The sequence below is a fragment of the Chlorocebus sabaeus genome, chromosome X (genome assembly GCF_047675955.1).
Source record: "Chlorocebus sabaeus isolate Y175 chromosome X, mChlSab1.0.hap1, whole genome shotgun sequence".
Classification (NCBI taxonomy): domain Eukaryota; kingdom Metazoa; phylum Chordata; class Mammalia; order Primates; family Cercopithecidae; genus Chlorocebus; species Chlorocebus sabaeus.
Window position 1 is genome coordinate 64,888,888 of NC_132933.1, and position 13,163 is coordinate 64,902,050.

Sequence of the window (13,163 nt, forward strand, 5' to 3'; positions counted from 1 at the left end):
GTCCCTGCATAAATAGATGTAGTATTTGAAGTGAATAAAATATTATCTTCAAAAATTAGAAAAATTGTTGTTAGTGTAATAACACTTCTAAGCCTGTCTACATATTTATTAAATTTATTAAAACTTATTAAACACCAAACCACAAATGTTAAAACCCTACCTGGATTATTTTTTCTATATGACTACAAATTATTATCTTGACCAATCTGCTTTGGAAAAAAATATAAACTCACAAACTATTAAGATGCAGTGGAAATAATGCACCATGGCTTCTGAGAATATATGAGGTGATCTAGGTTGTGCATCACTGAAAGACTCATATGTGAAGCTCTAAGCTATTTTATTAGGGTTTTCTTGAGGGAAAGGACTAACAGGATAATGTATATATGAAGAGGAGTTTATTAAGGAGTATTGACTCACACAACCACAAGGTGAAGTCCCACAATAGGCCATCTACAACCTGAGGAGCAAGGAAGTCAGTCCAAGTTCCAAAGCCTCAAAAGCAGGGAAGCCAACAGTGCAGCCTTCAGTCTGTGGCCAAAGGTCCAAGACCCCTTGGAAAATCACTGGTGTAAGTCAAAGAGTCCAAAAGCTGAAGAATGTGGAGTCTGATGGTCAAGGGCAAGAAGTATCCAGCACAGGAGAAACTTGAAGACTAGAAGACTCAGCAATCTGCCCTTCCATCTTCTCCTGCCTTCTTTATTCCAGCCACACTGCCAACTAATTAGAAAATGCCTACTCAGATTGACAGTGGGTCTGCCTCTCCCAGGCCACTGAGTCAGATGTTAATCTCCTTTGGTAACACCCTCACTGACACACCCAGGAACAATACTTTACATCCTTCAACCCAATCCAGTTGACACTCGATATTAACTATCATAAGTCCACCCCTTGTCAACTTGAACCCACACATATCTGCTGAAATTATACATAATCTTCAAATAAAGACAATAATAAGGTCATAATTATGCCTAACGTAATACAGCTATCCTTCATACAACCGGAAGCACACTAATCCTTAACCTAAATGTTGTTATGTGAAGTTAACAACACTTAAATGCTGATATGAAGTCAATAAATCCTATGTCACACGATAAAGAAAAAAGAAATAAAATGAAGATATGTTCTTAAAAGCAAGCATATATATGCACAAACATGTTCTTAACAAAATAAAGAGGAAATATTAACGACAATTATAGTCTTCATTTCTGCAACTGGTCACATGGTTGTAGCTGGTATTGATGACTATCTTCTTCTACTACTCATTCTGTTTTCCCTTCACCTTCAGCGAGCACCTCAGTAGGTTGTGGTTTTTCACCTGGTGGAGTGAACCAAACTTTTATTCATGAAGGGTCTAGGCTATTTGTAGTCCTACCTGGATTGAGTTGTAGTTTCCCATTGACCTTAATCACAGGGCATGGTAATACTAAAAGATGCCCTAAGGGATCTCCTATATTCCACGGATAGTCTTCCTGGCCTCCATTGTGGAGTAGTAGACTGATTTCATCTTGATAGTCTTGGTCAGTCACCCCAGCAAACACTGTAACTCCCTTCTTAGCCTGTTGACTTAGAAGTAGGAGGAGCCCAAAGTTACCAGGTGGCAATCTTAACTTCCAGTTTAATGGAATCATTGTTGTGTCTCCTGGTGGCAGCATTCCTCTCTCTGGAACTAGGGGTGATTGTAAGAGGTGCCACTTCCACTTCCAACCCTTGATTCCTGGACCCGTGAATCCTGGCTATGGGAGAAACACTACCAAATAATGGACGCTGATTCAGAGCATACACAGACTTTTGGAGGTATCTTTAGGGAAGGATGGAAGAAAGATTAACAGCATAAATAGTCAGTAGTGTGGTCGGGTCCTTCCACAAGGGGACTCGGCCTCCCCTTCATTTAAGGGGTTCTGAGTCTATAAACTAATTCCAGTGTGGACATTGATTGAGGGGTTATGACTCTCTATTTTTATAATTCAAATTAGTCTTTTGTCCACTCAACCTGGAATTTTTCTGCTTATACAAATTAGGTAAGAATGTTGTAGGCTTCCTACTAATTTAACTTCTAGAAACACGGTGATTAATTAGCCCATGCCAGAACTCTACACGAATCAGACTATTCTGATTGCTGCTTTGCCTCTACTGTTCATTACGATAACTGTGCCCACCTTGGCTTTGATGGATAAGTGCTGCCACTTGGCCCCTGCCACCTTTGGGTCCAATTTTTCCCATTGCATTTAAGTTTTGTAATTCAGTGACTCTGATTCCTACTGTAACATGTGGCATACAGAGAAGAGCAATCACAGAGCTCTTCAAGGATGCAGGTGCTCTCCTAACAAGTCTATTTCACAAAGTATTGGTGAAAGATATGTCGTCTGGACCCTACCAGCTGGGATGAGTAGGTCTAAAGTGCCTAAACCACTCTAGAATCCCAGTCTCCCTAAGTCTTTGGATCCCTTCCTCTACATTAAACCAAGGGAAACCAGGCATTTCCAATTGGCTTACAGTGGGCCATCTTTTGATCCCTATTTCAGCTAACCAAGCAAATACTCTGTTAGAACCATTTTTAACTCCCCAAGATGCAATATTAAATGTAGAACCCCTACTTAGTGGGCTCATGTCAATAAATTCAGCCGGATCCAACTTTATGTTTCTTCCACCATTATCCCACATCCTTAATATTCATTCCCATGCTTGTTCTCCAGATTCCTGCTTACATAAATTAGAAAAGCACTTATTTTGGAGTGTAGCACACCTCCTTGTATGTCACTCTGAACCTTACCTCTAGGGGTCTGCCGGGACTTTAGTCTAGTTATAGGTCTAGGAGGCAACAGGGATGTTGAGGGTATATCCTGAGGAGAATCAGTATTGTTTTTCCTGGCAACTTATTCAGGGGAGGCCATCACTGTTGCCTCAGGCAATGCAGGGTTAATCTTCTCAGACAAAGGCGGAAAGGCTGAAGGCAGCATGGGTGGGGACGTGTGGTTGCCACCACTGGGGGTGGGGAGGGTGTTTCCTCTGGCAAAAAAGGCTCATTAGAGTTTACAAACTCTGTCCTGGAGCGGTGGCTCATACCTGTAATCCCAGCACTTTGGGAGGCTGAGAAGGGTGGATCACCTGAGGTCAGGAGTTCGAGACCAGCCTGGCCAACATGGCAAAACCTCTTCTCTACTAAAACTACAAAAATTAGCCAGACATGGTGGCAGGTGCCAGTAATCCCAACTACTCAGGAGGGTGAGGCAGGGAGAATTGCTTGAACCTGGTAGGTGGCTGTTACAGTGAGCCTAGATGGCACCACTGCACTCCAGCCTGGATGACAGAGCAAGACTGTCTGAAAAAAAAAAAAAAAAAAGGATTTACAAGCTTAGTGTCCCCAGCTTCATCAGGATCCGCCCACACATCTCCATTCCAAGTTGTAGTGTCCCATTCTTTTCCAATCAATGCCCTCACTTTAACATTAGACACCTGGTGAGACTGAGCATGCGCAATTTGTTGCAGGTCAGCCATTCTTCATGATAAGAACTTTTGTCTGATTTTCTGCAATTTTAGCCCTTTGTCTGCAGGAGATAAGACTCTCACTCAGAGCAATCTTAGAAGACTTGAGGCTCAGTATGTGCTTCTGGAGCCAGTAGTTAGAATCCCTGAGCTCATCCTTTTCTTTTGTCACTTTGTCCAGCAAACTTAGCAGCAACTAACCAACTTCATTATATTCCTTGGTTCTCCACTTATGGTCAAAAGTATTATGTATAGAGTCACGAAACTCCTTGCCTTTCATAATCAGTGAATCAGGATATCAAATGTATTTATTTTGTATAATTCTCTAAACAGTTCTCACTAAGGACTATCAGTGCTCTGCATACTATTAGAAGTAGAGTCCTTAGCATTTTAGGGTCTAATCATATTAAGCAGCCAACTCCAGAAACCCCAAAACCAACTAAAGAAATCTATCCTTAAAATTCTTTCCTCTAGAACCACTCTTGGTACCAAAATCTGTACTAGTCATGGTTCCCTGAAGGGAGAAAACTAATAGGATAGATGTATATATGAAAGAGAATTTATTAAAGAGTATTGACTCACACAATTACCAGGTGAAGTCCCACAATAGGCTGTCTGCAAGCTAAGGAGCAAGGAAGCCAGTCTGAGTTCCCATGCCTCAAAAGTAGGGAAGCCGACAGTGCGGCCTTCAGTCTGTGGCTGAAGGCCTGAAAGCCCTTGGCAAACCACTACTGTACATCTAAGAGTCCAAAACCTGAAGAACGTGGAGTCCGATGTTCAGGGGCAGGAAGCATCCAGTACGGGAGAAAGATGAATAAGGCCAGATGACTCAGCAGGTCTGTTCTTTTATCTTTTCCTGCCTGTTTTATTCTAGCCACGCTGGCAGCTGATTAGATGGTGCCCACCCAGATTGAGGGTGTGTCTGCCTCTCTCAGCCCACTAACTCAAAGGTTAATCTCCTTTGGCAACAAACTCACAGACACACCCAGGAACGATAATTTGCATCCTTCAATCCAATCAAGTTGACACTCAATATCAACTATCACAGCTATCTTTCTAGAAGTCTCTACCTACCTTGTAGCCTTCATGTTATATATAAACACAGACCATTTGGAGAGGCCATATGTAGGTGCTCTAGTCAAAAGCCCTCACTGAGATTCTAGCTGACAGCATCAACTGCTAGTAATGTGAATAAGGTATCTTAAACATCTATCTCAGTCAAGCCTTGGGATGACTACAGCTTCAAGTTGACATCTACCTCAACTGCAGAATCAATCCTACATGATAATTGCTTAGGCAAACCCTTGTCAAGTTTCTGACACATAAAACTCGCAAGCAAAATAAAATGGTTTGTGTAAGCTACTTAGTTTTTTTTTCCCACAATTTGTTACCTAGTGATAATAATTGAAAACAAGCTAAGAAATCAATCGATAAGAGGCATGCTTTCCTGTCTTCCAGTACTACTTCCTCTACGGCCATGTGAGCAGAACAAGTGGAATAGAAAGAGAAAGAGATCTTCAGTTTATCCTCTCCTATTGGCTGGATGAAATATTCCTATAGAAGGAGGATCTATACCTCAGCCAAAAGTGTGCTTTAAAGGATGTGGCTTATGAGCTATTAAACTGATGGAAAAATGGGGTATTACACATCCTTGTGCCTTCAGTAATCCAAACATGTGTTATCATCGAGTGTTTGCCATGTGTTTAATGTTCTGATAGGCACTTTGGGAAATATAAATAAAGAATATAAAAGATGTCTTTTTCTTCAAGGAGTTTACAAACTTCTCAGCACTATATATTTTTTGCCACTTGATTTAAGCCGTGCATTTGAAAGATGTTATAATACTGGAATTCCATAATCACAATTTAGCTTAACATCCAAACCTCTGCCAATGTCACCGAGTTCATAGCCTCTCACTGTCTATTCCAGCGAAACTGGCCTTCTTGCTGTTCCTCAAACAAGACAAGTATTTTTTTTTCTTTTCCTTTTAATCTAAATATCCTTCTTTCTCTAAGCTGCCTTGCCCTTAGTATAGACTTCTGTTTTATTACTAGCACACCATGTGCTAACTGTTTGAGTGTATGTGTGTCTTATCACTACAGTGGTGCTGTTTATTACAATTTTATTCATTCCATTATCTTATGGCCACACAAAATGCCCAATACGTTAACAATGATTGTTTCTGGAACAGAAGTATTCATTCATACGTTCCTCCAACCGTTATATACTAGGAATTAACTATGTGTCAGCATTATTTGGGGTGTTGAGAATACGATAATAAAGAAGATAGATACATTCCTTGTGTTCAGAGAGCTTACATTCTATTAGGGATACACACAATCACTTTCAAATTACTTTCAAATAGTAGTAAGTGCTAAGAAGACAATGTGATATGACGGCGAGGGATGGGAGGCAGCTTTAGATAGAGTAGTCAGAAAGCCATCTCTGAGGTGGCATTTGAGCAATGATAAAAATGATGATAGTCATCAATGCTATGATTTGAGGGAAGTACTTTCTAGGTAAAAGGAATAACAAGTATTAAGTGTTTTTTGAGGCACAACCAAAAAAAAGTAAGTTTGACCAAAGCAATGTATGCAGGGGGCAGTGAAAGGTGATAAAGTTGGAGAGAGAACAAAGCCTCAAATTAAGTAAGCCATTGTAGAAATTTAAAATTTTTCCTGAGTGATATAGGAGGCCACTGGAGGGGTATTTAGGAGAGGGAAGAATCAATATAATGTTTACTTTCTAATGGTCACTGCACGCTGTGTGCGGAATGCCTTGCATTGGTGTGAGAGTGGAACAGGGAACAAATTGAGAAACTATTTGCTATGGTACTAGTCTACGCTAAAGCAGATGTCACTTTACATGGATGAATGGATGAATAAGTAAATGAATGAATAAATAAACAAATTAACAATAAAATGAACAGATTAAAAAGAAGTTGACAAGTAAATTAACGAAGAAACAAATGAGAGAAAGAAAACAATGAAGGAGGAACAAGAGAAAAGAGAAACACATAACTGATGATATGCAGTCCCTTTAAACTTGTTTGTCATTCTTAGTGATTCAAAACAGGCAAAACTCCCAATCACTGCCAGCTGCGGCTTTAGTTGATGCTTTAACGAAACATTGAATATAACAACAGTGCTGGAATAAAAACAGTTTCATGCACTTTCTTTTTGTCATTCGCTGGCATTTTCCCTAAACAATTCTGTCACTAAGAAATATGTTTATCATTTCTCTACAGTATAAAGCAATCCCAATAACACCATAATTATTAAAATAGAAAATTGTTATGCCATTTTAATGTTTTTTTGTTCAAAATTACCTGAAAAAAATGTTTAAAAATTTTTTAAAAAGAACTTTAACACCACTTTTTTTTTTTTTTTTTTTTTTTTTTTTTTTTGGACAGAGTTTTGCTCTTGTTGCCCAGGCTGAAGTGCAATGGTGCAATTTTGGCTCACCGCAACCTCCGCCTCCCGGGTTCAAGCAATTCTCCTGCCTCAGCCTCCCGAGTAGCTGAGATTATGGGCATGCGCCACCACGCCTGGCTAATTTTGTATTTTTAGTAGAGACGGGGTTTCTCTATGTTGGCCAGGCTGGTCTGGAACTCCCAACCTCAGGTGATCCGCCCGCCTCTGCCTTCCAAAGTGCTAGGATTACAGGCATGAGCCACCATGCCCAGTCTTAATACCACATCTTAATGTGTAGTTCTTTTTTACCCCTTCAACCCTTGGCTACAAAATCAAACTATATTCACAGATTCAGAAATGTCTTTATGAATGCTCTAACCTTAAAGCACATTGTGAAAAACGTGCATAGAAAACTTGAATTTAGTTTTAACCAAGAGGGAATGCATAGTAATATGTACCATTTGTCTGTCTTACAGTTTTCAATACAGTTAGCATAGATTTCCCTGTCAAAGGAAATTGTTTTTGGTCCATCAGCCAGGACTGCGTAAAGGGAACTGGCTACCATTTGTGCATCTGCTATGTTCAATGTCTCTAAGGTACAGTTTATTTGGCAGGACATCTTCTAAAAACAGCATGGTGCTCATCGTGGCTGCCAACCCGAGGAACCTAACTAACCCGAGGAACCTACTGAACACAAAGGGGCTTCTATCTCCTTATTCTGCTCCTATGTAAATTAATTAGTAAACATTTGGCTTTCATAAAGCCAAGAAAAATAATTATGCAGTGTCAAAGTAGAATTAATTACTATTTGACTTTTCTAAGGCTTATTTTGAAAAACAAAAGAAAAGGAGAATAAACCAAAAACAAATAAAATGGCTCTCTATAGAAACAAGGTATTGTGAATAGTAAATGTAAAAGATAAGACAAAGAACAAGACATTCCTGAACATAATTGTTTTGTTTTCTGAACTATGCATGCATTGCATTTGATCAAAAAACAGATTTGCATAAAAAGCCATAAACATTCTAAAATTGAAAAAATTAAAAATAAGGTAATTTAACTCTATACCAAATCAGTAACATTATCATACAGAGAAAATTACTTCAGTAGGCTTTTGAACACAATACACTGAGTATACATTGTTAACACTACTTTTACACTTAATTCACTATTTTCATGTTTATATAGATATGGTAAATTTGAATCTATTTTATGTATGATATAGAAGAAACAAATGTGGTGTTTTTAAAGCGTGGTCATAATTACTTTGCTATTCCTCTCTTCAAGAAATGAAGTTTAATTCCCTTCCCCATGAGTGTGGGCTGGATTTACTGGCTTGTTTCTAATAAATCGAATTTGGTGGATGTGAAAAGAGTGCCATTTCTGAGACTTGGTCTTAAAAGGCATTGTGGCTCCTCATTGTTCTTTCTCTTCAATCATTCTTTAAGGGTACATAAGCAAAACGTATCATGGCTTAGGAATAATTACTCAGAGGTCAATTTGGTAAGAAAATGAAGATTTATGCCAGCAGCCAGTGAGAAACTGAGGTCTGAGACTCATCTTGGAGGTATATACTCTAGCCCCGGTGCCCAGTTAAGCCTTCAAATAACTACAGCCCTAGCCAACAATTTGCAACCTCCTGAGAGATTCTGAACCACAAATGCCCAGCTAAGCTGCTCTTAAATTTCTGATCCGTAGAAACAATGTGCCCTAAGTGTTTGTTGCCTAAAGCTGCTAAGTTTTGGTGTAATTTATTATGTGGCAATCAGTAACTAATTTGTAAATAATTAAAATATATATTCATACATCTATACATAGATATAATAAGAGATCCTATGGTTTGAATGTTTGCTCCCCCTCCAAAATTTATGTGGAAACTTAATCCACAGTGGAACAGTTTAAAGAGGTGGAGCCTTTAGCAGGTGATTGGATGATAAGAACTTCACCCTTGTAAATAAGGTTCAGGTCTTTACGAAATAAGTTTTACACAGTGTTCTGCCCTTTTGCCCTTCCTTCCCTTTTTCCAAGTGAGAATACAGAGTTTGCATCCTATGGGGAATGCAACGACAAGGCTCCGTCTTGAAAGCAGAGATTAGGCTCTCACCAGATACCAAACCTGCCAGCCCCTTGATTTTTGACTTTCTAGCCTCCTGAAATGTGAAAAACAGATTCCTTTTGTTTTTAAGCTAGTCAGTTTCATGTATTTTGTTATAGCAACACAAAAAGACTAAGGCAGAAATTGGGACCAGAAGTGGAATGTTGCTGTAACAAATATCTGTAAACGTGAAAACATCTATGGAACTGGGTAATTGGTAAAGGCTGGAACAGTTTTGAAGTGCATGCTGAAAAAAGCCTAGATGGCATGAATGAATCATTGAGGTCAATTCTGGTGAAGGCTCAGAAGAAGAAAGTTGTAGAATGAGCCTCTGTCTTCTTAGAGATTATCTAAGTGACCGTGATTAGAACGCTGACAGAAATATGGGCACTAAAGTCCCTTTTGATGAGGTCTTACATGGGAGTGAGAAATATCTTATTAGAAACTGGAAGGAAGGCCATACTTGTTACGAGGTGGCAAAGAACTCAGCTGAAGTATGTCCATGTCCTAGTGCTTTGTGGAAGGCAGAATTTAAGAGTGATAAACTAGGATATTTGGCAGAAGAAATCTCTAAGCAAAGTGTTCAGAGTCCCGCATGGCTCCTCTTGACTGTTTATAGTAAAATATGAGAAGAGAGGAGTAAATTAAAGATGGAAATTACATTCAAAAAGAAAGCAGAACTTAAAGATTTAAAAACATTCTTAGCCTGGACATGTAAAAAAGTATAAAATAAAAATATATATTTGGGAGACTATACCAAGGGTATGGCCAAGTGAATATTTGATAAGGAGATAAATATGAATACAAGGAAGTGAGATGTTATTCCTCAAGACAATGGAAGAATGTATTAGTTCATTATCATGCTACTAATAAAGACATATCTAAGACTGGGTAATTTAAAAAAGAAGAAGAGGTTTAATGGAGTCACAGTTCCACATGGTTGAGGAGGCCTCACATTCATGGTGGAAAGTGAAGGAGGAACAAAGGCACATCTTACATGGTGGCAGGCAAGAGAGTGTGTGCAGGGGAACTGCCCTTTACAAAATCATCAGATCTTGTGAGACTTACACTGTCATGAGAACAGCACAGGAAAAACCCATCCCCATGATTCAATTACTTCTAACTGGGTCCCTCCAACAATAAGTGAGGATTATGGGAGCTATAATTCAAGAGGAGATTTGGGTGGGAACACAGCCAAAACATATCAAATAATGACCCAGAAGGCATTCTGGAGATTTTTGGTGCCACCATTCACATCACAGGCTGAGAGTACCAGGACACTGTGGGCAGAACAGTTTTAAGAAAAATGCGCAGGGTGACCATGAAACCTTGAGGCTCACTCTTAAACACTGCCTCAAGTCTCTGCTCCCTGCATTCCAGTGCAGTGATTTTTAGCCACCCCAACTGTGGCCAAAGTGGGCCCATGTACAGCTCAGTCTGTTGCTCTAAAAGGCACAAGCCATAAACCATGGCACCTTCCATGTGTTGCTAAATCTGAAGGTGCACAGAGCTGTGGAGGCATGGCTACTCCCTCTGAATTTCAAAGGATGCCTCCAAGAGCCTTGGGGCTCAGACAGAGAAATACTGCAAAAGTAGGACCATCACAGAGAATCCTCGGTGGGGCAATGCCTAGTGGACTCACAGCTTAGGAACCATCCCCAAGATCTATAGAACTGTAGATCCACCAGTAATGCAACTCCAGCCTGGGAGAATTACAGGACATGGGCAGTAAGTCATGAGAGCTGCATAGCCCTCACTGAGCAAAGCCACGGGTGTGGGGTCCTCTGGAGCTCTGGGGACCCAACCACTGCCACAGTGCATCTGGAAGGTGAGGCTGGGAATCAGAAATAATTATTTTCAAGCCTCTAGATTTGAAATCGTTTGTCTTACCAGGTTTTGGACTTACTTGGAACCTATTATTCCTTTCTTTGTTCCTATTGCTTCCTTTTAGAATGGAAATGGCTGTCCTATGCTTGTCCCAACATTGTATTTCAGAAGCACATAACGTCTTTGATTTCACATGCTCACAGCTGGAGAGTAATTTTCCTTAGAATGAATGACACATTGAGTCTCACTCATATGTGAATGGATAATAATTAGATGAGACTTTGGATTTATACTTTAAAATTTATGTTAAAACAAGTTAAGAATCTTAAGGCTATTGAGATGGAATAAATATGTTTTGTATATGAGAAAAACATGCATTTGGGTAGGGGCATAGGGACAGAATACTATCATTTGAATATTTCGTTACCTTCCAAAATTTATGTTGAAACTTAATTCTCAATGCAACAATATTAAGAGATAGGGCTTTTAAAAGGTGGTTACGTTATGAGGGCTCCCCCTTGTGAATGGGATTAACACTGTATTGTATCTTTGTTAGTGGTGCTCATTTTTACTGCTTTGTTAAGGTAAATTAACAGAAAAGCCCCCAAAATTCAAATTGAATTGGAAATATTAATATAAAGTCATTATTAGTGTTTGAATTTGAATTGCACAAAAAGCTTTATTTGAAAGATGGGGACAACCAAATGGCTTATCTCTAAGTTCCTAGAGGCATCAGCATCAGGCTCACGGCAACTGGGTGTCCTGTGGACAGGAGATACCCAAGGTTAGGGACCCCAAGCCAGAAGTCAGATCACACAATCTGCTGCATTGGGACAGGGCATCTGGGCCAGGGGCCACAGTGCCTGTCAGAGCCTGGGTTTTACCCATGACATTGAGACAGTGGGTGGTGAGCTAAGGCTACTGGTGGCTCTAGGTGCTGAATTTCATCCACAGCCACAAACAAAGCCAAGGGTTATTTACAACCAACACTGGACAATGTTTAAATACACTGAAAGATCTAAAAAAAATCAAGTGATGATGGTCCACTAGCAGTGAGCTCAGCTAGCACCTAGCATCTTTCTAAATATTATTTCTCACCCAAAAGAAGAGGGCTTGTAACAACAGTAAATTCTTCCAGAGTCTAAAATATCTAATCATGGCAGTAGCCAAGAAAGTACTTGAAGACTAAAAGTGTTAAGTCAAAATGACAAAAAAACTGTCTTAAATGGACTCCAAATTTGAAAAAAGAAAGCATCAGAAAGAATAGTTATTATTTTTGCCTTTAAAATACTAAATAAAGATTCATAATTTCATAATGATAGTCAATGACACAGAGAGATAATTTTGCCACCATTGAAGGTAACTATTAGATATCAATTTATTACTCTGAAATCCAGAAAGGGAAAATGCATTTACTCTGCCAAAGTTCTTCAGCCGCTGATGAAGGAATACTCTTCACAGAAGAGGTAATTATTAAAGAAGAAAAGAAAATAGAGTTACAAAATCACCATTTTGCAACATTCAATGAAATAACTCATGTAATAATCATCAATAGATGCTAAAATGATTAATAAAATATTTGGGGAGAATGGGATATTCACATAATCCCAAATTATCAACTCTCAGATTATTTGCTAATTGTCAATAAAAAGCATATCTTAACAGTCGAGACCCTGGCAGTGATTACCTTAGCAAGGGAATAAAAATGAGCATCACTAATAAAGATACAATAGTGTTGTGTGGTTGTGTTGTTATGTGATGAAATGCTGAGTATACCATATCACGTATAAATTATTCTCACCAAAACTATTTAACTTAAATCTAACAAAGTATTTCTTCTCAATTTTCAGGAAATCCTGGGGATAAACAAATTAAACAATACCACATGACCAAAAATAACTGAACATATTGTATTAGTCTGGGTCCATTCAAAAGACAGAGACCATGCAGTAAATCTAGATTGTAAATTTAATGTAAATAATTGTTGAGCTATTAATGGAAAATCATTTTAAAGATAAAAGGAAATCTCTAAGAGATACTCTAGATTTGAGGGGAAGTACCCACAAAAGGATATCCCTGGAAGCGGGGGTGTCCTTCTCAAGCCTGGCATTGAGATCTTGTTGGGGAAGCTGTAGTTGTAGCTTTCTGCTAGTGGAGAAGGAAGAAGCTGGTCTACAGTTAATAGGCAAGAAGGAAATAACTCCACAGGTGAAGGGGAATGGGGGTTAGTGGGCTGGATCACAGAGGGAGTTGAGCAATTGCTCAGAGTCTAAGGCCTAGAGTGTGCAATGTCTTCAGAGAAAGTGCAGTGACAAGGTTGTCATCAGGCCTGAGGCAGGGCT

At 39.2% G+C, this 13,163-nt stretch overlaps 1 non-coding gene across 1 annotated transcript; it reads right to left on the reverse strand.

Annotated features, from left to right (window-relative positions):
- Nucleotides 1-11,682: 11,682 nt before the first annotated feature.
- On the reverse strand, nt 11,683-11,809 carry LOC119621135 (small nucleolar RNA ACA64). Its single transcript, XR_005237654.2, has one exon. It is a non-coding gene; the product is annotated as a small nucleolar RNA ACA64 (small nucleolar RNA).
- Between the last annotated feature and the right edge of the window lie 1,354 nt (nt 11,810-13,163).